At 45.0% G+C, this 24,585-nt stretch overlaps 1 protein-coding gene across 1 annotated transcript in view; it reads left to right on the forward strand.

Annotated features, from left to right (window-relative positions):
- The window catches only part of LOC120872594 (LIM domain containing preferred translocation partner in lipoma), a 741,069-nt gene that overhangs the window by 43,856 nt on the left and 672,628 nt on the right, over positions 1-24,585 (forward strand). The window lies entirely within an intron of this gene.

Here is a 24,585-nt window from a genome sequence, read left to right on the forward strand (position 1 = left end):
TATAGCCATGCAGTTAGTTTTTTCCATGTGCATGTAGGCATTATTGGAGTTTATAAAATGTTAAGTGCTTATGGTATGTATTTATAATACAGGGAAACTTCTTGGACTACCTTGCTTCTGTGTAGTACTTTAGTGTTTTGCTATTTTGCGTTTCCAGTGAGTGTATGAGATATGCATAGCTGGTGTATTTTTATGGTGGAGAAAACAGAGGCTCAAAGAGGGACGGTAACCTGCTTGAGATACATGTGCGTGGTAGGTCTACTGATCTGTGTTTGACAGAGTTGTTTTGCTCTAAGAAAATTAGAGAGACTGACAGTGTTTTTTGAATTTCCAAGGAAGAGAGGAGGTTTAGAAGGAATGGAAATTATGCTGTTTATATTAATATTAAGCTATCCCAAGGCCCCAGTCATAATATGCTTCAAGTGCTGTTGGTAAAGGCAAAGAACCATGGAGACTTCACTAAGTTTTCTCAATGGTACGACAGTCCATCCATCTGTCCTTCCATCCATCACCTCTCCATTCATTTTATCATATTTTAAAAAATACAGTATGTCAGCTTCCATGCTGAGTTCTGACTGGTTGAAACAGAATGACATGTGCCATTGAGGATTTAAAATTTGGTCCAGTTCAAATTGAGGTGTGATATAAGTATAAAATACCAGATTTCAAAGGTTTAGTATATAAAAAAAGTAAACCATCTTATTAATGGCCTCTTAGGTGGCACTAGTATTTAAAAACCTGCCTGCCAGTGCAGGAGACATAAGAGACGCAGGTTTGACCCCTGGTTCGGGAGGATCCCCTGAAAGAGGACATGGCAACCCACTCTAACATTCTTGTCTGGAAAATCCCACGGACAGAGGGGCTTGGTGGGCTACAGTCCATGGGGTTGCAAAGAGTCGGACATGACTGAAGCGACTTAGCACACACACACATCTTATTAATAAATCTTATGTTCATTATTTATGAAATGAATATGGGTATATAGGATTAAATAAAATATACTATTAACATTATTTTTGCCTGTTCCTTCTTGGCTTTTTAGAAAGGTGGCTGCTGGAAAGTAACAAATTGCATTTGTGGCTTTCATTATACATCTACTGGGCAGCACTGTTCTCAAGCTTATTGCCTAGTGGGAGAAGTAAGACATACACTCACTTAAACTTCTCTGACAACATGCCATGCCTTTTCCTTGCTTCTCTGTCTTCACAGTTGTCTTTCCTTCTTTTGGCATCTTAGCCCATTTCAGTCTGACCTAAGCAGCTCTTGTCCAGGTCTATGGGGCTAAGTTCATTTCTTGTTAGCACTGCTCTGGTCTGGCTTCTGTGGTATGGTCATTCTTGACCATGCTTGCTTCTTGACTTACTTCATTCTTCCCCTGCATCTCTGTCTGTCCTCACGGTTTCTTTGCTGGCCCTTGTCCCCACTCACATGCAGAGCTTTGTCTTCAGCTTCCTTCTGTGTTTGTGTGCTTATGACCCCTATTGGATTTGGACCTCCTGAATCCCAGACTTATGTATGTCATTGCCTTTTGAATGTTCTGATTGGAAGTCTTAATGTTAGCTTTGTCTCTTATTGATAGCATTATTACCTTGCTGAATGATAGCAATGTCTGTCTACTCAGTCAGTCAAGCCTGGAAATTGGGACTCATTCTGGATGCTTCCTCCCCTTACTTCAGCTATGTATCTATTCATCCTCAGACCTTCTTGCATCAACCATGGTAACTCCTCCTACTCACCCACTTGCTGTTCAGTTGCTCAGTCGTGTCCGACTCTTTTGCAACCCCATGAACTGTAGCCCGCCAGGCACCTCCATCCCTGGGATTTCCCAGGCAGGAATACTGCAGTGTGTTGCCATTTCCTTTTCCAGGGAATCTTCCCAGTCCAGGGATCGAACCTGCGTCCCCTGCACTGGCAGGCTCGTTCTTTACCACTGCGCCATCAAGGAAACCCTATATTTAACTACCAGAGGTAAGTACACCCTGCCTTCCCACTCCACTTTTGCTGCCCTGCTTCAGTTCAGACTCTCAGCATCTCTTCTTCAGGGTTTCAGTAATACTCAACGAACCATTCCATTCTCTGTTCTTTCAAAGTGATTTTCAAAAAACATACACATCCATTCATACCAAATCTCTGTTTTGAAATCCTTTAAAGGATTAAAATTCACCCTCATTGAGGGTGAAAATCCAAAACTCTTGCATAAGATAGAAGACTACTGGGAATTGGGTCCCAGCCTCTTTTCATCCTTATCTTACTCATCTCAGAGACCAATCCTGTGCTCCTGGAATATACAGGGGATTCTCTGCAGCTTCCACAACTTAACACAGTTTCCTTGTCAAAATATCGCTCCTCTCCCACCTTATCTGGATAGCTCACAGGTTCCTTTCAAGACTTTGCTCTGATATCACCTCTGCTTGGAATGTACCTCTGACTTCTGATAGTCCCACTTTCCCAGTCTTTGCTATTTATTGCAGTTGGTTGCCTTTCCTTGAGGGCAAAGGTTATTTTCCTTTCCGTTTCTGTACCCTCAAGTCCAAAATAAGTGTGCAAGTGATATTTGATGAACAAATAAACGCCAGATAAAAAAGGGTAGAGATAAGGCATTGTGGAAATTGGATGACAATTCAAGGTAGGTAGGTATGGGGGTAGGGAAGGCCCCAGGAGAAGTGGCATTTGAGCTCCACTGTCAAGTCTGGTGGCATTGGGTTGGGAGGATGCAGAGGACACCCTGGTGGTCATCATCACTGTGCTCCGTTCTACAGCACATAGGAATATGGACTGACCCCTCCCCAACCAGGGCCATCATCACCAGGGTAAACTAAGAGAGTGTAGTCTCGGGAGTCCATCTGGCCCAGTGTCTGGCTTAGGTCCTGAGTTGGCCTCTTGGACTCAGCAGAACCTCCTTCCCCCTGGGCAGGGCCAGCATGGCAAACCGGCACCCCATCTTTGCTCATGATCTGCCCAGGAGGAAAGGAATGTAGGAAGGTTGCTTGAAGTTTAATCTTTACTTCTCCTTTGAAGCTGCCTTTCTGGAGAGCAGAGAGGTGACCTCAACAGCCAGAGCTGCAAGCAGCAAAATGAGTCATTCCAGGCCCTAATGAGGTGCCTGAGGGACCCTTCCTGGGAGTGAGGGTCAGGTGAGGTCGTGCTATGCCTAGGGTGAGTTTTGCCTCCGGGCTCCAGGCAGCACTGGAGCAGAGCTGAGCTAATTTTACCCACAGGAGCTGACTGTGCTGAAGGGCAGGGCTTATGACATTGGCTTTATCATCCTCTGATACCCAGAGAGCTCCCAAGGTACAGCCCCGTTATGTCTGGACTGTTTTTCCTTTTCCCGTTTAGTACCTTTGTCCGTTAGGTATGCACATTAGGAAGCAGGGCACTGAGGTGCAGAGCTGTGGATTTGGTGGGAGGCCGTGCAGCAGGGTTTGGATTCTGCCCCCACCCCTCGCTTATTAGCCACCTGACTTTGGGAGAGTTATTGAATCTGAGTCTCAGTCTTCCCATTTGTAAAACAGGGCTTAGACCTGTGCCCTAAGATTGCCCCTAGGTTACCCTCTAGGTGATTCTTAGTAAGCAGCCATTGTGTGCCAGTCACTCTTGTAGCCCGTTTGTTTATAGTGATCCACCGATCCTCTAAACAAACTGTGAGAAAGGTACTATTGCTATCCCTGGAGAACCCAGGTGGTTCAGTGAATGAATCTGCCTGCCAATGCAGGAGACCTGGGTTCCATCCCTGGGTCAGGAAGATCCTCTGGAGAAGGAAATGGCAAACCACTCTAGTTTTCCTGCCTGGAGAATCCCATGGACAGAGGAGCCTGGCAGGCTATAGTCCACGGGGTCACAAAAGTCAGACACGACTGAGTGACTGAGCATGCACGTACATTTGACAAATAAGGAAGCGAGGACAGAAACGGACCTTTCTGGCGGCCTCCTCTCTGGGGCTGCCAGAGCAGATGGCCAGGTGTGTAGCCGGTATGCCTCTGAGGTACAGAAAGATTCAGCGGCAGATCTGGAAAACAAAGAGGTCAAGCCAGAGAGTTCTCAGGGAAGAGTCAGTGATTGTGCTATAAGCGTGCTTCATTTTATATCAGTAGACTTTCTCTTGATCCTAAGCTAGTTAATGACACCTGCTGCTTATTTCCCTTTGATCTGTTTAGCTCATCGCACTGAAGTGAGGTGTTTTTTTTTCCCCTTCACAGAGGCAAAAGAGAACGACTAGGTATAGACAGACATAAATCTCGAGCAGATCAGAAATAGATAAATGGATGGTCAATTAATTGATCTGTTTTTTTCCCCCTTCTTGCGTGTACCAGGCTTAAGTGCAGGAAGGACATTTCACATACCTTAAATGGAAAGGGATTAATTCACGGGAAGAGATGCTAACAGAATTGTTGGAATGGTTGGAACAGTGGGAGCCAGAAGCAGTGGAATTTAAGAATTTATTCCATAGCCACAATCCAGGGAGAAGGAAGATGGGATTAGGAGGCCCCTACGGAGACTACTGTTACTTTCCTCAATATCCTCATGCTTATTGGCAGTACTCCATTATCAAGTGGAATGACATTTTGACTCATGATTCCAGGGTGTTGCTTGCCAGAAGAAGCAGCAGTAGGAGAATTTAGCCTCTCTTCCTTCTAAGTCTCACATAAATACATCTTATTCCAGGAATTGAATCTACTAGATTCAAGGGAGTATGGGAAATGTAGTTTTTAGCTGTCTTTTTCTGTGGCACAGGAAGGCCCTTCAGAGGGGGTAAGGGAACTTGGAGCCAAATGAGAAAGTATATTAACTACTGACTGTCATTTCAGAATACCCAGGGTTATTATCCCCAAATATTTAATATGTACAACGAGTTCTAATACTATAATATAACTGATAGAGTGTTCTTAATATTTTGTTTATTTACATAAAATGAATAGCATTAATATACCTGATATACTTAATATCCCTCAAAACAGGTCATTTGTCCAGTGTCTGAAATGAGTTCTCCTTAGTATTGACAGTAGTGGTTGATTTGTAATTTTCCAGCTCATTTTAATCTCCTCCTGAGAGGAATGCCCTGGACAGTTGTCTTGTTTACATAATTTGTGCATAAATGTTTATTAAACACTTCCTGTGAGCCTGGTGCTGTGCTAGGTTTGGCACTGTGGGCAGAGATAAGTCACAGATTCTCCCACTGGGAGCCCTCCCTGGAAAGAGAACTTGTCGAGTGCACTGTGAGAACAGCACGAGGAAGGCCATGATCCATGTCCTAGATAGCAGGCTGAGCAGCCAGAGAAGAGAGCCTTCTGGCTGGACTGAGAAGCGAGGGAGGCTTCATGCAGGCTGACGGGGGCAGTACACCATGTGAGGGGCTTTGTGGACGTGGTGCAGTGTTTTGTGTTGTGTCAATGCTGGAGGCCAGACCACCGTTGTGCTTTAGTGATCAGGGCCAGAGATGTACCGTAATACACGAGACGCTGTGGGAATGACTGCATTGCCTTTCTTCAGAGATTGATCTCGTTCCAGCTGGGAACTACCAGTAGGCCTTGAAGGATGTGTAGGTTATCTGTATTTGATATTGGCATGGAAAAGGGTAGCAGGTGAAGCACAGGCAACAGAAGCTAAGAATTCAGTCTGAATAAGGCAAAGAATATGTGCCAAGTGGCATCGGAAGGGAGTTTGTGGTGGAAAGAGAAGATTGAATCTGAGTTATTGAGAAGCTTGAGGTATTAGATAAGGCACTTGGACTTATTCTGTGGCCACTGAGAAACCATCGAAGCTATTGGTGCAGGGTTCTCAAGAGCAGAAACCTAGCTTCATCTTATTGCTGTGGATTGAAGAGATACCAGTGGTGCTTTTGAATGAACAAATGTGCCATGCAAGTTGTGCACAGGAGTTGGACCAGTTGCTCCTTGAGTTTTGCCAGATCTAGGATCCTGCGGTCCTGGGAGAGCCAGGCAGTCAGCATTTGAGCTTTAGGAAAACACACAGCGATGGCGGCGTGCTACCCGGAAGTCTGGATGTGGATCCAGACGCGGGTGCTGTGGTCAGGCCGCAGTTGTAGTTGCCCACGCTAAAGAGAGAAGCTAGAGTCTTCAGAATCTTGAAGGAAAGAGGGATTCTTCCACTGCCCTCCCTCGTGAAGCCCATAGGCCGTGTAAGATGCATACTGTGCAGTCCACATTAATGCTTGTGCATCTTGAGCTTATTAAAAATCACCAATCAAGCCAGCGACCTGCTGACAAGATTCACGCACTGTGACCATGAACGCAGTTGTTTTTGGGAGCAGCCTGCTGTCTGTGCGGTGACACTACCACACGGCGCTCCCTGAGCTGGCCTGTCGAGTCCTGGTGTCTTATTGACACTGGGGTCCATCCCTATTCCTTCTTGTGTGATGGGCGTGGGAGTTTGGGAGGGAAAGCTTGGGATGGAACTGACCAAAGACATAAGATGTTACCCTTGTCAATTCCCCTCTAAGGCTGCATTTCTGAAATCTGATGAAGGGCAGAGAGAAAGGAGTGTGCAGATATGTGGGATGACCTCAGAGCCCTCATTTTGAAGCTCCAAGAAGGAAAGCGATGTTCCCAGGGCCATGCAGTGAGCTGGCTGGGAGGTCAGCACTTTTTATAGCAGGGTTTCAATTGCATTCATCTCCTGCGGGAGAGTGTAGTGTGTATGGACTCTGGTGCTAACCTGTGCTTGGCTATCAGCTTAGCTACTGACTATATTCTGGACTCAGGTTCCTCATTTATAAAATGGGTGTCATGGTCATATCTTAGATTAAGTGTTTAAAAAGGTGTGGCATGTGAAAAGCTTTGTTGACTGCAAAGAAATATAGAAATATTTCTGTTATGTGTTCAGTACAGTTCAGTTCAGTCGCTCATTCGTGTCTGACTCTTTGCGACCCCATGAATCGCAGCACGCCAGGCCTCCCTGTCCATCACCAACTCCCGGAGTTCACTCAGACTCACGTCCATCGAGTCCGTGATGCCATCCAGCCATCTCATCCTCTGTCACCCCTTCTCCTCCTGCCCCCAATCCCTCCCAGCATCAGAGTCTTTTCCGATGAGTCAACTCTTCGCATGAGGTAGCCAAAGTATTGGAGTTTCAGCTTTAGCATCATTCCTTCCAAAGAAATCCCAGGACTGATCTCCTTCAGAATGGATTGGTTGGATCTCCTTGCAGTCCAAGGGACTCTCAAATGGACCTGTAATTGGTGGGACCATCTTTAAGAGAAAGGATGGGGCAGTGAAGACACTGCTGCCTACACCCTGATCACAGAACACTCCTGGGGCTCCTCTTCCCCATGTTACAGTCAAGAGAGCTTGCACTTAGATTTGCAGGCACAGGTCTAGAGGGAAGCATGGCTAAATCGTAGAGTTTAGAGGAACTGGGGGCATACTCTTGCCTGGTATCCTCAATGACAATATCATGGGAGATGTGATTGGCAAGATGGGTTGGGGGCCCATGCAGGAGGCCTTGAGTGCTGGCCTGAGGGAAATTGGACATTATTTTTTGTGCAGTTCAGAGCACTGGTCAGGGGTCACCTGGGAAAGTCATGATGAAATTGGGGGTTTACTTGGCAGCACCTTCAGGATGTTTAGGGAACCTGGGGCAAAACTCAGGTGAGAGATGGGGAATTTTGTAGTTGGAGCAGGGACCTCAAGGTGGGATGATTCCTAAGTTTGGGGGGGCATTCTAAGTTATTTTTTCAGTGGCTCAGCTTTTTATTTTAGGTTATAATAAAAATGATAATATTTGTATAAATTTAGAGCTGTGAACCTGTCAAGAGTTTTCACACGCATTAACTCCCTGGTTCTATATAGCATCATGAGGAGGTAGAAGGCAGGATTGTTCTCATCCTTACTTTACAAATAAGGAAATTGAGGCTCAGAGAGTAGGTGGGATTTCTCAGGTCACCCAGCTGGTCAGTGTGGAAGCCAGGTGCTAGGATGCCAAGTCTGATACTTTGTCCTATGCCAATGATCTGGGTCAGTGGTTTCCCAAACTCAGCTTTTCCAACCTGGATATCTTAGTTGACATCCTTGGAGGCCTGAGATGGCCGGGAGTTTCAAAGTTCCCAGAGACAAGATGTAATATTTTCAAAGATAAGGTGTAGGGAATTTGGGACAAGAACTATGTTCCTCCCTTTAGCCCTTTGTTGTCATCATACTGTTTGTGTAGGTTGAGATGTTCATGAAAGCAAGGAAGGAAAGAGATGGACTTCTGCCACTTGTTGAACATCTTTTTTGCCTTGGATGCAGTGCTATTTGTGGACATAGATATATATTTTTTTATCTGTGGACATAGATATATTTATAGATGTAGTGCTCATAACATAGGATTTATTGTTGTACTCTGCTAAGCCACTTATGTGTGAATTCTCATAAAAACCTTATTAAGTGGGTAAAAATATTATTTCCTACTTTATAGATGAGAAAACTGAGGCTTAGCAAAATTTAAATACCTTGCTTCTGAGAACACAGATCCTAAATAGATTATCTTCGAGGTTTTCTAATTTGAGCTCTTTCTTCCCTGCTATACCAGGTATTGCCTGTCTCACTGGTAAAAATACAGAGCTGCTTATCAAGGAGGTGCATCTCTGACCTCCCCCTTTTCCTGTCCTCCCTGCTTTTAGTAGTTGGCCCAGATATCTGCCCCTCCCATGGAGGGGGACCCTACTTAAGTATCTTGTCCTGTATTATGGTTAGCCATGCTTGTAAGCTCCTTGAACTTGTCTGCATCTCAGAGTCCCTTGTTGTAGCATCCCTGAAGATGCAGGCACATGCTTATGGTAGGAATCACACATCTATGCAACAGATTAACTGAGTGCCTTCCTCCAACATTAATCACACAGAAGCAGATGATAAAATGCAAATCCAGAAAACAATTATTGAGCTGTGTGTGCATCAGCCTTGGGAATGGATTTCTGGGGACGATCCGGCCCCTCCATAAATGATGTGCATGACTTGGATCTTTGCAGGAATGGAACAGAATCTTGATGACTTTCGGGAAGGCCTCAAGGTAGCCAGGCCCCCACCTGTCCTCTCAGAGCCTCTTGCATGCCCTCTGGCCCTGGTGACCTGCAGCGGGACCTCTGGAATGGAAATGGGCTTCTCTGCAGCCTGGGCTGCCAGCATACTGGGCTGAGCCTCTGTGAACTGGGCCGGAGGTTTAATGGACTGGAGATTTCTTTTGGAATCTGAAACTTGAAATCTCCTGTACTCTTGATTAATTCATGCTTGGGAGCTTCCTTAGTGCTGTCTGGTAAATAGCTCCGTACCATACGATTATTTCCCCACGGTCTTGTTGAGGAGAGGCTGCAGCCTGTGTTTCTAACAACTTCTCCAAGGAAAACATCGCAGGTCACGTTTTCGGAACTGAGGCTCTGAATGGGGGTCTGGGTCTTCCTAGTGCCCATCTCTATCACCTCCTTTTGGCCCGGCATTTGCATGTAGCCAAAAGGGGCGAGTTTGTCTTGAGCTGTCCTGTAGATGTTTGTGATGTGGCAGTTGAAAATCTGACAGTTGCTGCTGAGTTTCAACTGCATAAGTGAGTAGTGTATAGACAGAACCCTGAAAGGATATCGAATCATTTCCCTTCAATTCCCAGAGCCTTGCTGTGTCTTTGTCTTGAGATGACCTCATTGCTTTTTTGTGTTTATAGCGGAATGCACAGTCATTGACAAGTAATCACAATAATCCTCTACACTTTGGTAACTGGTAACGCATACGCGTTTTCCAGAGGGTTTTGCTCACATTATCTCATTTGATCCATATTACTGCTTTGAGTGGTAGACAGAGGGGCTATTTTCATCCCTAATTTTCAGCCTCTAAACTGAGGTTTAGAAAAGTTAAGCAGTTGGCCAGAAGTCGTACATTTTGTACATAGAAGAATTTGGAACTGTAATTATAAATAGTCTGATTCAAATCAACCTCCTTTTCACTACTTGCTGTTGGTGTGACCTTTGGAATATACTTACATCTTACTTAGCCTCACTTTTCGCATCAATACAATGGGTATAATCCTCCAGGGATAGTTGTCAGTAATGATGAAATGAGACTGTCTGGAAAAGCACTTACTAAACAGTAAAGCATGTGATAATGTGAGGCATCATTATCACAAGTACCTTGAATTCAAAGAGTGCCACGTCAGAACAATGGCAGAAAAGAGCATTTTTCCCCCTATTTTGTAAGGACACAGAGGTCTAAAATGGTGTTGGCTGTTGTCAGGGATCACGAGCTCCCAGCCCTGTGATCAGCACATTGGCCCTGGTGCCCTGCCTGCAGGCCACTTTGTTATCCTGAGAGCGCTGGTGTTGGCAAGGTCCTCTTTTCTTACAGAGCTTGCTCTCAGTGTTCCTTGGAACAGTCCTGTATCCTGGAGACAGTTTTAGGTCGGCCAGACTGGAGAGCAGGAGCGGGGAGCTGGGGACAGGATCTGCATTCCTGAGCTTTGTCCACAAAGGGTGGAAATGCGGTGTGGCTTATGGCATTGAGGTGGATGAGGAACTGACCTTAAAGTCTGTGTTCTCTCTTTTCTCATGCAGAATGGGCTGCTTCGCATTAACACTTATTGGAAAAACCCAGAAAAGATGGCTCTCAAGTTGGCAACAAATACATTAGAAGTGAGTGGTGTGATACGGTCAGGAGGCAGCCCAGGGGATTGAAGAGTGAGATCTTGGATAGCTTTGTTTCTAAGTCCGTATTCAATTACAAAAATTCCAAGCCTATGAGACAGACATAGACACAGGTTGTTTGTATGGTTCTAAGAGGCAGAATAAGGAGCCAGAGTTTGAAGACCCGGGAATCATGTTTATTTCCATATAAAGAAGAACTTTCTGCTGGAAAGATGGAATTTACAGCTGCAGAAGATACTGATCTCCACCTCACTGGAGACCTCAGGGATGCCTTGGGAGGGGTCGATAAATAGGAGAGACACTGGGCTCAGTGGCCTTTATGGTCTTTTCTTCACCCAAGATCCCAGAGCCAGTGGTTCTCAGCGGTCAAGAGAAAGAAAGACACATCTACATTGAAGAATGAAGGGTTGCTTTGTGAATATGGAAACCCATCTGCAAATGCTACTAGAAGAATGGAGGGTAGCTACAGACCTTTCATTCTGGTTTTCATTCCTATCCTGGTGGCTGCCTCCTTGCTCCCTGGTTTTCAGAGTTCTCAGGCCATTCTTAGGCAGCTATTAATATTTTCCATGGGATATCTCTTTCCTCTGCTGAAATGTTCCTGTTGGGATATTGGCAGGAACTCCGAGCTCCTGAAAAGATGACAGTCTTTCTGCAGAACCACCAAGTCTAATGGTTGGTTTAGTCTCAGTTACAAGTGAGGGACATCTCCTGACCCTCTTCAGGCCTACTTCTGGGCCCTCCTGGGAGTATTGCAGTGGCAAGAATTCTATGCTAAGTTCTGGTTCTGACATGTGGCAGGTTTTCCGATCCTGTTGCCTTACTTTATTTACTTATCACTTATATTTGTGTTCATTCATTAAATATGCAATAAATAAGAAATATTTGCCATTTTTTCAGGTACTTGGGCATGCTTACAAAAATAGAAAGCAAGTCATCAAAATAAACGTCAGGATTATTTCGATAGGCTAGTAGAAGCTGCTTTTAGATCTGACATAGTTGGACAATTTTGGGATATCTATTCAGTTTGTAGGTGAGAGAATATACAGTGCAGGAGAATGAATTTGTGCAAAGTGGGAAGGAGTGACTGATCTGGGTGTGAGGCTTGGGTCCTCTCGTTCCCTGGCCAGTGCGGTTTATTGCTTGACGGTTGCCTAGATATGAGTACAAGCAGCCTCATACTGAAGGCCCCAAAGTCAGTAAGTGGGTAATGATTCTGAACAATGGCTCATCTGACTTACAGAAAGTCTTTACAGCCAACAGTAGGACAAGATCATGCTAAGGAGTAGAACCCCTGGGAAGCCAAGACATGGATTCCTTCTCTGAGCAGACCCCAACTTCCCCATACTGCCATTTGCCCAGCATCTCATCTCTCTTTCTTTTCTCCTAATTCAGTCTGGAGTCATTTCAGATCAGATTCATCCCTAATTGACTTCACTGGCCCAATTTAGTCATCAGATACTTTTCAGAACCTTGGATTGGAATTACTCTTACAAACCAAGGGAATTACTCTTACAAATTAAATTGGGCACGTCACCCTTCTGTCCTTCTCCCCCGGTGTTCTCCTGGAAGTCTAGTTTTTTTCCTGTGTCTTTTTGCCTGGTGTCTTTGTTCTATGAAGAACTCACGCAAAACTAAGTTCCCAAGAGGACTCTCGGCCCAAGGGAGTTACGAATTGGGGTGTAAGGGTTGTTTGGGGACTCACCTGCTGACAAAAGAGCTGCAAGCTGGGTTTCTGATGATCTCTTCAGATGCAAACCTCCCCCCCACCGCCAACAACTCCCTCTCACGCAAATTAATACGTTAACTTCATAAATGTACTTGTATTCTAGGTGGCCCCATTCCTGAGATGAACTCAGCCACTTCCCTGTCCTGGCAGGAGAGCCTTTTTCCTGTAGCAGGAGAGCCTATGGAACAGCTAAGACTACTTCTTTGGGGGTTAATCATTCACTCCCAGTAAGGAATTCTGTCTTTAGTGGGGCAAGTTCTTCAAGTGCCAAAGGCGAGAAGGGTGATTTTTCTGACATCCTCCAGGCTGCTTCTCCATATATGGAAATGTTTACCCACCACACTGATCTATTGGAAGGGAAGGAGGTGACTCAGGGTTTAGGAGAAGCAGGATTTGAATTCTTGTTTCCAGAAGCAAAGTCGCCCCCTCCCCCCACCCCTCCCCCTCCATTCCTTTGCCCCTTGTTCTGGGAGCCAAGGCGAGAGTGTTTCAGTCCTTCCCCTCGGGCCTGGGGACCACCTCCTTGCTGTGGGACTCAGGGTGTGTGAGACAGAGTGAGTGCCAGTGGAGGGCCGGCTGCCTGTGGGGCCCGACAGCGCGTGAGTACCTCAGTCCTGCCAGAACCAGTGGCATCTCTGCCCGCAGACCCGGGGATCAGAGTCCGAGGGCTGGCTGGTTTGGGCAGTGATGGGACGCGGCTGGGAGCGTGGCTGCTTTCATTTGGGGTGTGGACGGGTGCTTCCCCAGGGGAATACTTCTCACAGTGGGATCTAGAGATGCACTCTGAGGAGAAATTCTATTCATATATTAAAAATTAGACAGCTGTACCTTCTACCTGAGGCCTAGGTTAAGCTGGGGAGAAGGATAATTTGGGAGTGCTGTCGTTGTCCGACAGCTGAGACTAGAACAACAGGCCAGAGGGGATGTTTGCGAACCTTTGGGGAGGGCTAATTTTATCTTGAAAATGCAGAGTTATGGTTGGACTTAAGAGGACCCGAAAGGTTGCTGTAGAGCACTGGCGTGACATCCAGTCTGCAGTAGATGCCTGGTGTGCGGGACACTGTGTAAATGTGGTGGACTGCCAGAGCTGGAAGGTGTCTTAGGCACAATTTTATTGATCTGCTTCATTTTACAGGGTGACGGTGGGCAGGGGAGGCCCAGGGACTCACCTGCCTCGCAAGTACATGGCTGGTTAGGGAGATTAGAATACAGATCTTTTTACTCTCAGTTCTTCTTCCACTGCACTGAAGCTGCCCCTTAGGCAGAGGCAGAGAAGATGCCCATTTTGCAGATGAGGAAATTAGAACTCAAGATGCTAGAGGCGCTTACACTTTCTGATTTCATTTGTGAGAAATTGACAACTGGAACCAAGTTCTCCCAGGTCAGATCTCATCCTGTGACATAGACTTAGAGGCCTGTCTTAGTTGGTTTTAAAAAGTTCACTTTTTTTTCCTTCTTTGGTTTCTACTTACCTTTCTCTGCTTTCAGTCATGTGAATATTGTTTGAATGTGAGTGCTTCCTTCTGATCTGCTTTGTTGCCTGCATCTCTCTCTTTCCTGAAAGAGGATGATAGCTTGTCCAAGAGGAGGAACTGAATAGCAAACGCCTTTATTTCAGTTTCTTCTGTGGCACTGAAATTCTGCGCAGGCCTTGAAAGAAACTGATCAGGGCTTTCCATTTTAGCCTCTACCAGTATTCTTGAAGCTGCAAGAATTTTGGAGTGTAATTCCCCACTGCAGGTGAGTGCTGACTCTCAGCAGATTTTAGACACACACGCACACACACACACAAACTTCTTTAGCTTTCTTTGATGTGACAGCAGCATTTGACAGAGACCAAGAGGACCCCACCCTGTTACAGTCCCCCAGATGCTACAGAGCCATAAAGAGTAACTCTTTGCAGTCAGATTAGTTTCTGATCAGCTTGGGGGCCTTCCTCTAACGCAGGAAAGATGTTCAAGATGTGTTTTGGAGAAGCACTTTGATGTCGGTGGCATTAGGTGGCAGATCATAATAGAGAGGAGAAAGTGCTCTGAGACCTGAGTCTGTGTGGTCAGTGAGAAAGGGAAGGGAAGCAGTTCTCTAAGCTTCTTTGAAGCACTGGGGAGGTGGGGCCTGGCCTGGGACTCCCAGGAACACGCAGGCACCCTATTTCCTCCTTCCCGCTTGTGCATGGGCCTGGTTTGTAGGCTCTGTTCACCAGGTGGGAGGAAGCTACCTTGAAGCCTGATGGCTTGGGATGTTTTCCTTTTGTGATGTTGTCGATGGGTCCTGAGGAGTTAGGGTTGATAGTACCAATGGGAATACTATCCCTCCAAACAGGGAGAACTGATGTGCACTGACTGCTCTCTGGGTGCCGAGCACCAGGCTGAGCACCTGACCTACACTGATTATCCATGATAGCTACCTATGAGGAGGTACTATTTTTTGGTATGTATTTATTTATTTTTAAAAAAATTTATCTCATTGAAGTATAGTTGTTTTACAATGTTGTGTTAATTTCTACTGTACAGCCAAGTGATTGAGTTGGTACTAATTTTTTAATTGCTTTTGATCTTGGTAGAATACACATAACCATTTTTACTGTCTTGACCATTTTTAAGTGTACAGCTCAGTAGTGTTCAGTACAGTCGTATGTTGGTCAATCAGTCTCCAGAATGCTTTTTATCTTGCAGACTGAAACTTTGTATCCATTAAACATTTACTTTTCATTCTCCCCTCCCCCAGCTCCTGAAAATCATCCTTCTGTCCTTTGTCTCCGTGGATTTGACTTCTCTAGGTATCTTTGCAGAAGTAGAACTGAACAGTATTTGTCCTTTTGTGACTGGCTTATTTCATGCAGCGTAATATCTTCAGGATTCATTCATATTGTTGCGTGTGTCATAATGACCTTCCTTTTTATGGTTGAACAGTAATAAGTTGTATATATGCAGCACATTTCATTTATTCATGTAGGTGTTATTTCTTACCTCAGTTTTATAGTGGAAGAGCCTGAGACTTTGAGGCTTTAATAAGTAAGTTGCCCAGCATCACTCAGGCAGTAGTGGAGCTGGGATTTGAACCCAGGTCATGTGGCTTCAGAGTGCATGTGACCAGGAGGAAACAGTTAGTAGAATTCAAATGACAAGAATATGAAAAACCAGGGTGATTCTCTCCCGGATGGCAATACCTTCTCACATAGTGTTGTGACATTTCAGTAACCAAGTATTCCCAGGGACCATATGTACACAGATATTTTCCTCTGGTTTATATTGGCCTCTGGGTAACTCAGAGCCACATGCGAAGCCTACGTCTAGCAAATGATAGGAAACATATGGCCCTTATCTTTTGTAACCCTTGTCCTTTTCTTTCACTTTATTTTTCCATCTCCCTTCCCAGTTTTATTACTTAAAAAAGAAAATCCTGAGCTATGTACGTCTTTTGTCAAGTAGTTCAGATTCTTTCTGGAACAAGGCAGAATATATAAATGAGTGACATATTGTCAGATATTTTTGTTATTTTTATGGAAAGACACTAAAGGTGGGATCTTCTCTCCTGACTCTGCTGCTGATTCAGTGTCTAACTTGGGCAAAGATGCATGCAGCTTTCTGAATCTCAGTTTTCCTTCCTGGAAGATGGGGCTGCAGTTGATGACAGCAAAGGTTTCTTCTGCTCAGGGCACTCCACATGGTTTATCTCCTTTTGTTCTCCCAGGACTCCCACAAGGCAGGTGCTGTTGTGCCCTTTTTACTTGAGAAGAATAAGGGCTAGAGAAGTGGGAAAGTTCACCTAAACTCCTGTATCTCCTAAGTGATCCCAGGATGTTAGCCACAGTGCTCGGCTACTGCCTTTACGCAGCCTTTAAGGTTTCTGTCATCTGTGGCATGCATTCATCTACATTCACCAAATTGTATTAAATCTTTATAGGGTTCCCACTTATGTGCCTCATACTGTTCTGGGCATGGATCCAGTGCTGGGTTTGAATGAAGAAAAAGACACAAAACAAAGATCCCTTGGAACTTACATTCTAGAGAGATATGTGGAAGAGGCAGATGATAGATGAACATGTAAACAGCAGAGAATGATAAGTAACGCTGAGGAGGGTTCACGGAGGATGCCCTGCCTGTGAGGGAGTCGAGGAGGGGATGCTGTTTAAGTTGAGCTCTGAATGCTGGGGAGCCAGCCATGGGCAAGTCAGGGGGTAGAGCATTATAGGCAGAGGGCAGGGCCAATACTAGGCCCGTGGAGTGGGAATGAGTTTGTATTTGAGGAACAGAGGAGCCCAGTGTGCCAGAAGGGTGGGCTGCAGTGGGGGAAGCAAGGCATGAGGGCGAGGCAGGGGCTGGGATGCGTCAGTGAGCTTGAGAAGGGGCTTGGACCTGAGTCAAGTGCTGGAAGGCATCCGACTTACATTTACCAGCATCACTCTAGCTGCTGTAGGGGAAGTGCATTGCCAGGAGTAGAAGCAAGCAACAGCCCAGGGTCACAGTGATTAGGGTGGTCCGAGTGGGACCGGAGAGAAGCGAGCAGATTTTTTCAGGACATGCTTCCGAGGGATCATCTCCAGGATGTCAGGACCAGTCTCCTCCAGAGAAATGTCAAGTTCAAGTGGCAGGAATCTGAGAGACCCCCACGGAGGCACAGTAGGGATTCACAGCCTGGCAGCTGGCTTGGACTAGGAGGTTCTGAGTACTCTCTGCTTTGATGTCTAGCCTGGAGCTTCTGGCCAAGGACTGGAGGCCAGTGGCTTCCTGCCTCTGACTTCCTGGCTGAGGGCTGCGGGAGCTCCACAGCACAGCGAGCTCCACAGTGAGCCCAGCAGGACGTGCCGCTTCCTTTGCTCTCTCTGGGTATTTGTAATAAAGCATTCTTTCCCATCACGAATAGGGAACATCCAGAGTGATGTTGACTTTATGGGCCATATTTAACATGGTGTTTTCCTTTGATGTGTGCTCTGTTCTTGCAGAGACTACTGCCTTCTATAAACTCTGTGGTGAGGCGTCTTCAGCCGCCCTGTCAGATGGATTTAGAAGGCTTGGTGGCCGCCTGGAAGACCTGGCGCTTCAAAGCCCTACTTTGCCTTGGGGACCCTCGTCCATGGGCACTTCCAGCCCTTTTCTTTTATTTACATTTGAATTCACACTTGCTGGCCCTCGCCTCTTCCCTGTAATTCCTTTTAATGGGCTGGGCTTTCCTGTAAATACTCCAGTTTTCAGTGGAGAAACTGGCCTCAGAGAAGTTAGGTGATGTAGTCAGTAGAGGCTGAATCACACAGGGAATCCACCAGGCACAAATGACTTAGTACATGTCTCATGGTGATCTTATACTGCACTCTGCCTAAGCCTGGAGATGCTGAGAGATTGTAGACAGAATCATCTGAAATTCATTCTTGAAGCTTCACAAACTCCTCTTCAAATAGTTTGCAGTCTATAGTTGTCAGGGCTTTAAAAAAATTTTTTTTTGGTAAACTTTTTTTAACAACATCTCTTAAAAACAATGTTTTGTTTTTGCTCACTTCAATGTCTTTGAAAATTTCTCTCATATTACCCATTCATTTAGTCACCAAACATTTATTGAGTTCTTACTGTATGCCAGGCATTGTGCTAGGTGCTGGGGATGGATTCAGAGATAATTTGGAGGCGTTTGGGAGTGGATAATTACAGCACAGTGAGATAAGTGCTATAATAGAGGGATATATAAAGAGCTAGAAATAGCACTATGAATAACATCTCTGAACAAACTGCTTTCTTTTTTCCTTTTGGATTATTCCCTTATGTATATTGCCCAAAGTGGGATTACTGGGTCATTTAAAAGATGAAAACAATTTGGCACAAAAAGATGTAATGACTTGCCTGGGGAATACAGCTCAATTTTCTATGGGGGGAAAATTGTTGACAAGTCCAGATTTAGACACTTCAGCAGGAGAATTGGGCAGTTTTTGTACTATTTCTATCAATGTGGTGGTTTTCAGGGGAGCACCTCTTCTCAACATGTCACCTCACATGTAGAAACACATGTCCTTATATTTAATCTCACAGATCCCTTGTTGATGCTCACTACCTATGTATTAATAAGTATGGTCATTTCCATTTTATGAATGAGAACGTGCCTTTGTTAAAAGGAAGTGACTTGCTCAGGGTTCCATAGTTATTAGTGGAGAATCGAAACATCAGGTATAAGATTTTTTGATTCTGTATCGTCTATCCTGTTTTCTGTGCTCTTTTTACCAACTGAGGCTGGGACTGGGGTTACTTTGTTCCAGTGAGGGCTTGAAATTCATTTAGTGATTGTAAAAGCTTTTCTCTAAAAGGTCAAAATCAATGAGACAGGTATAGAAGTCCTAACCTCCAGAGGGCCTGGTGTCCTTCTATACATTGACCTGAAAGGACCTGAGGGCCCATTATTCCTGACCCTGGCTCAGGTCTTGAAAGGTTAATGCATGGCCTTAGCTTTGAAAAACAGAATCCCAAGGAAAGCTCAGACCACACAACAGTCCTGCTTTGAAGCATTTATTGTTTTTCTTGTATACTCGGCTGTATGTTTCTCGACTTTAAGTTCACTTATTTTGTTATTCATAACATTTTCCTAGTATTTTCGGCATTTAAGTGCAAACTTCTACCCCAGGTACCTATAATCAGGCAGCAGTACCTGTTCAGTGTGAACAGCCATGATTCTCCCAATCACTCATCTCGTCACCTTCTGCCATAACTAATGCTGTCCCTTTGGCTTGAGGTGACCTCTCCCATCCTCCATCCCTAGGACTGCCTGCTCCTCCTATAAACTTCTGTACACATACCCTCTTCTGAGTGGATACTTCACCTTCTGAGTGAAGTAACCTCTGATCACTGCCCACTTCCCGCCATCCACACTCCCCCAGAATTGGTCTGTTTGTTCTCTGTTTTGCTGACTCACAACAGTGGGCTCTGAGGCAATAAAGTATAGCCATGTGATGCTTACAAGCATGGGATCTGGATTTGAATCTTGCTGTGATGCTTCCTAGTTGTGTGATCTGTTAAGTCAGTTAAGCTGATAAGTTTCCTCATCTGTCAAGTCTGTACAAATAATCACAGCAACCCACAGTGTTGTTTGGAGGATTTGTGTTGTTATCTATGCTTCTCCTATGGCACCCATCATCATGCAGTCTTTCTAGACTGGGAGCTATTTAAGGGCAGGAAGGGAATTACACCTTGCCTGTGCCTTTGCCTTATGGGACCTGCCGCAAAGTCCCGTTTAAGGGAAAGGATTCCATGCAACATCCCAGTAGTGTCAGTTCAGGCTCATATGTAGGCCCCAGTAATGTGGTTCCAGGACTGGCTGGGAGCTCTATGATGTGGCGCTTCTTGCACACACAGTACGTGCTGGATAGACTTCTGGCTCCTGCTTCTTGAGTGACAGGAAAGAGGCTTGAGCTTGCATTTAGCCTATGTTCTTCTGATTCATCAAATTGGACAGCTTTGTCATTTCCCTGAAGGCAGAGTGGAAATCCTCTTTGGAGCATGAGACCTGGTTTCTTTTCTGGGTCTTCCATGGGTGAGCATTCTGGACTAGAGGAAAGGGTTGATGGAGGTGTGGGTTTGGGGCAACACTAAGGGCCACCCGCTCCTCTGATTTCTCTAAGCGGGGCCACGGAGAAGCGGTCCTGCCCCAGGAAGCTTTCCTTCAGACTCTCCTAGCTGTGCTATGTCTGGAAGCTGACCATGGAGGGGATTCGGTTCCGATAGCTTTACCATTTCACTTTCTCTTGTGTCATTTTTCAAAATGCAATAGCCATGAGCATCAAGAGCCTGACACACAAGGTCTTCCATGTTCTGGCCACAACATTCCTTTGCAGCCTCATGTCCCACCACTTCCCTCCGTGTTTTCGGCCACTGGCCTCTCCAGATTAGTCACTTTCCCCGAGAACACCCTGAGCTTCTCTCCTCAAGGCCTTAGCACATCGTGTTCCCTGGGCTGACTTCCCGCCTCCTCATACGTGGAAATCCTCTTGTGTGTTCAGGCTCAGATTAGAAGTCATCATCAGCAGGGCTCTTCCTGACCTTGCAAAGGAACCCGCATGTACTGGTACTTTGCACACTCTTCCTACCGTCTTGTCATAGGGGAGTGTGTCCTCTGTAAACCCTCTGAGAGCTTAAGGCAGGTCCAGCTCAGCACCCACCTCTGCAGGGCCCATACACAGAGCCTCCAGGGCAGGAGGTGCTAGTGGACATCTGCTTTGTGCACCTCTGAGCGCAGGGCGTCTGACGTCGTGGCAGTTCAGGGTTGTGCCGGGAGTGGGGGTGGGGGTGTGTGTTCAGAAGCTCAGACTAGGATTACCTGCGATTTGTTTCATCATGAGCTCAACATCTGAATTCTGTTTTTGAGTCACTCTGGCATCAGCTGACTCTTAACCTTTCTCTGGCCTGCTTCCCGCATAGCTGGCAAGAAGTTGTCTTCTTAGGGCTCTGAACTTTTTATTTCATGTAAGAACATAGCAGCAAGATGATACGGCAACTCTATTTTTGGTTTTCTGAGGAACCTCCATACTGTTCTCTATCGCGGCTTTCCAATTTACATTTGCACCAAAAGGTAGGAGGGTTCCCTTTTCTCCATATGATTCAGAAATCATGTTTGGACAAAAGTATAATTTTGTGGGTGTGTGTTCGGACAAAAATATAATTCTAAAAGTTACATGCATCCCTGTGTTCATAGAGGCACTATTTGCGATAGCCAGGACACAGTAACTATCTAAATGTCAATGAACGGGCGAGTGAGTAAAGAAGATGATGTATATATACAGTAGAATACTGCTCAGCCGTGAAAAGGAGGGAAAGAATGCCATTTGCAGCGACATGGATGGACCTAGAGATTATTATACTAAGTGAAGTAAATCAGAAAGAGAAAGACAGATATCTTAGGATACCACTTGTATGTGGAATCTAAAATACGACACAGATGAACTTACCTACAAAACAGAAACAGACTCAGAGACGTAGACAACGGACTTGTGGCTGCCAAGAGGAAGGGGAGGTGGAGGCGGGATGGACTGGAAACTTAGAATTAGCAGATGCAAGCTATTGTATAGAGAATGGATAAGCAAGAAAGTTCTACTGCATAGCACAGGGAACTATATTTAACATCCTGTGATAAAACATACTGGAAAAGAATATGAAAAAGAATACACACACATATGTATGTAGGTATATATCTAAATCACTTCGCTGTACAGCAGAAATTAACACGACATTGTAAATCAACTCTGCTGCTGCTGCTAAGTTGCTTCAGTTGTGTCCGACTCTGTGCGACCCCATAGACGGCAGCCCACCAGGCTCCGTCGTCCCTGGGATTCTCCAGGCAAGAACACTGGAGTGGGTTGCCATTTCCTTCTCCAATGCATGAAAGTGAAAAGTGAAAGTGAAGTCACTCAGTCGTGTCCAACCCTCAGCGACCCCATGGACTGTAGCCCACCAGGCTCCTCTGTCCAGAAGTCACTGAGTCACATCCAACTCTCAGCGACCCCATGGACTACAGCCTACCAGGGTCCTCTGTCCATGGGATTTTCCAGGCAAGAGTACTGGAGTGGGGTGCCATTCTACTTCAATTAAAAAATAATAATAACAGCGAGGTGGCATTCAAGAAAGATCTCCTTGCTTTTAAGGTGAACACTTTTCAGTTTAAAAGTTCAGACTTTGTTTTTTATCCCAAAGCTCCTTAAAATGTGAACATAGCAGATTATTTTTCCCAGGTATATTTTTGCCTCTAGCAGAATAGCTGTCCATAGTATAGTTTTAACTGCAAAATAATAAAACTCAGGTCATGGAGCTTGACTTTTGAAGACCTGAGGTCAAATTCCAGCTTTACCATTTACTAGCCTCCAAATCTTGGACAGTTGCCTGACTTCTTGACCCTTAGTTTCCTCAGTGGACAATAGGAAATCTTTCTTATAGGGCTGATGGACAATTTAGATGAGGTCTTGAGCATTAAACTGAGGTTTTTACTACTGTCTGGCTCATCAACTGAATTTGAGGGCCATCTTCAAAACTGTTCCAAAGAGTTTGCTTTTGGTGGAAAACATTTGGATATTTATGTTTTCAAGTATGTGTTTTATTTTTGGATGACAAAATAAATGAATTTATAGTCAGGGGACACACAGCATCTAACAGACTTAGGAAGCATACACGGCTTATAAGATTCAGCTGTAGTTCTAGTAAATTAGAGCCACAGAATCATAGGCTTTGAGAAGTTGTAGATAGACTCTGGAAGATGAGGATGAACATAGGTTAAGGCGTACTGTGTGCAGACTCTGTGCTTTGCATGCTGGGTATGGAATCCCGAGAAATGGTTGCATACACCTTGATGGGTAGGTTTATTAGACCCATTTTGCAGACAGGAAAGCTTGAGCTCAGGGAGGTTGAATACTTTACACATGTCCAATATCAAAGCCTTGAAGTTTGTCCTGTCCTTGTGATGGGCTCTAAAATCCTTTCCATTTACAGATGTGACAAGATCTGCTTTTATCCTCTCATTCCAGAAGTTCTGGGCCAGATAAAGCAGTGGGATTTTGCAGTCTGGTGTCCCATAACTTATTTAGTGAATCTAGAAGAGGGTCTTGACTTTTCCTGCCAGGAAGCTGCTCACTTGAAGCTCCTTTGATTCATTTGTCAGGCTCTACTTCTCTTTCTCCCTTTTGGGAAGATACTTGAATGGGCCAGCTCCACTTTTGAGGTCAGTAGTGTATTTGAAGATGACTTCATATTTTCTTTAAGAAAAAAATTACAGGTGGAAATTAAATTCGTTGAGCATTTCCCATCATCTCCTTCAACATATGGTGGTAGGAAGTGACAGCACTGGGCTGGGAAGTAGGGAGTTCTCACCTGGAATCTGTCACTGACCTGTGAGAAAACTTGGGCCAAGCCTTCCTTTCCTTTGGGGCTTCAGTGTCTTCATCTGTAAACAGTGAGGACACCATCAGGTGATTCTTAAGATTTTGAAACTCTGCATGTCTTGTGGTGTCAAAACCATCAATTTCTACTGAGCTGCATAATCCTGCAGCTGTTTTCTCTGATACTTTTCAATCTTTAGGTTTAATCTATACCACAATGTATAATTTTTTAAAGGGATGCTTTTATAGACACTTCTGATATATAAAATCGGGGGGTAAATGGATGTTAAAAAATAGAAAACAACCAATTAAATAGTGTATAGTATGTAATTCTCCTTGGAAACTTAGGAAGAAATTGAGGAGCACTTTAACAACTGGTAATTTAAATTGCATTTGAACTCTGCTAATGGTTTGTTTGCAGGAGAACTTCAATCATTTCACAGCGGTTCTTTTGCGAAACTGCTTGTTCTCTTTATGGAAAGGAAGAAAAAAATTATTGAAAGAGAAGTTGACTATGGAAAAGGGGGGCCACATTCATTTGTGCCTGGAGAGAAGGTAGCCAGTGCCTGAGACATTGCCCCAGGGCCATGGTGGAGAGATTTACCTTTCAGCAAAGTTTGAAAATCTGGGGAAGTCAGCTGCTCTTTGCTGTTGTTATAGAAACTGTTCTGATTGATGTCTCCCTCTGCAAGGAGAGGCTTAGGTTTCCTGGGGCTTGGAGTTGGGATCTTTTTGTTTTTATGAGATTGCACTGTCCACAGGACCAGTGTTGGCCTCCTCGTGCTCCATCCCTCAGGGGCTTTGACAGTTCGAGTGCCCACAAAGACCACTAGCCCTCAGGAAATGCATTGCTTTGCTGGACTTACCTTGATGATACTCCATTTTCTCAACTTAGTTTTTTTTTTTTTTTGCTATTGGGCTGTATGCAAGAGCTTTAAACAGGTGTTCTGAGGTCTGGGTGTGTAAGTCCTGGTTATCCTTCAAAGCTGATTGTGTGCCTGAGGGCAGGTCTCTCTGGCCAGCGAATGTCAGTCATTTCTTCTGTTACAGTGTCAGTCCAGGGGAGCAGGCCCCAAAGTGGAGCCTTGGGCTGCCTACCTCTCACTGTGCTTTTGGGTGGCCACCTCCCCGCTCTGGTCCCCAGTTTCTCCTCCTGCCAATTGGAAGGGTTGAAGTGGGTCATTTTTAAGATCCCTCTCAACTTTGAGCTTGTTTAGGTATTTGAAGATTGAATGAGATCATATTCACAAAACGATTGTGTGATTGGGTCAATAATGTTTAAAATGACAACAGTGAAAATGGGAGTAGTCATTTTTCTGGTATGTGGATTTCCCCTGAATCTACATTTTATAACAATCTGCTACTCTAGAGCACTTGTCTGTTGGAATATATATTGCAGGA

This window comes from Oryx dammah, unplaced genomic scaffold, assembly GCF_014754425.2.
Source record: "Oryx dammah isolate SB20612 unplaced genomic scaffold, SCBI_Odam_1.1 HiC_scaffold_2, whole genome shotgun sequence".
NCBI lineage: Eukaryota > Metazoa > Chordata > Mammalia > Artiodactyla > Bovidae > Oryx > Oryx dammah.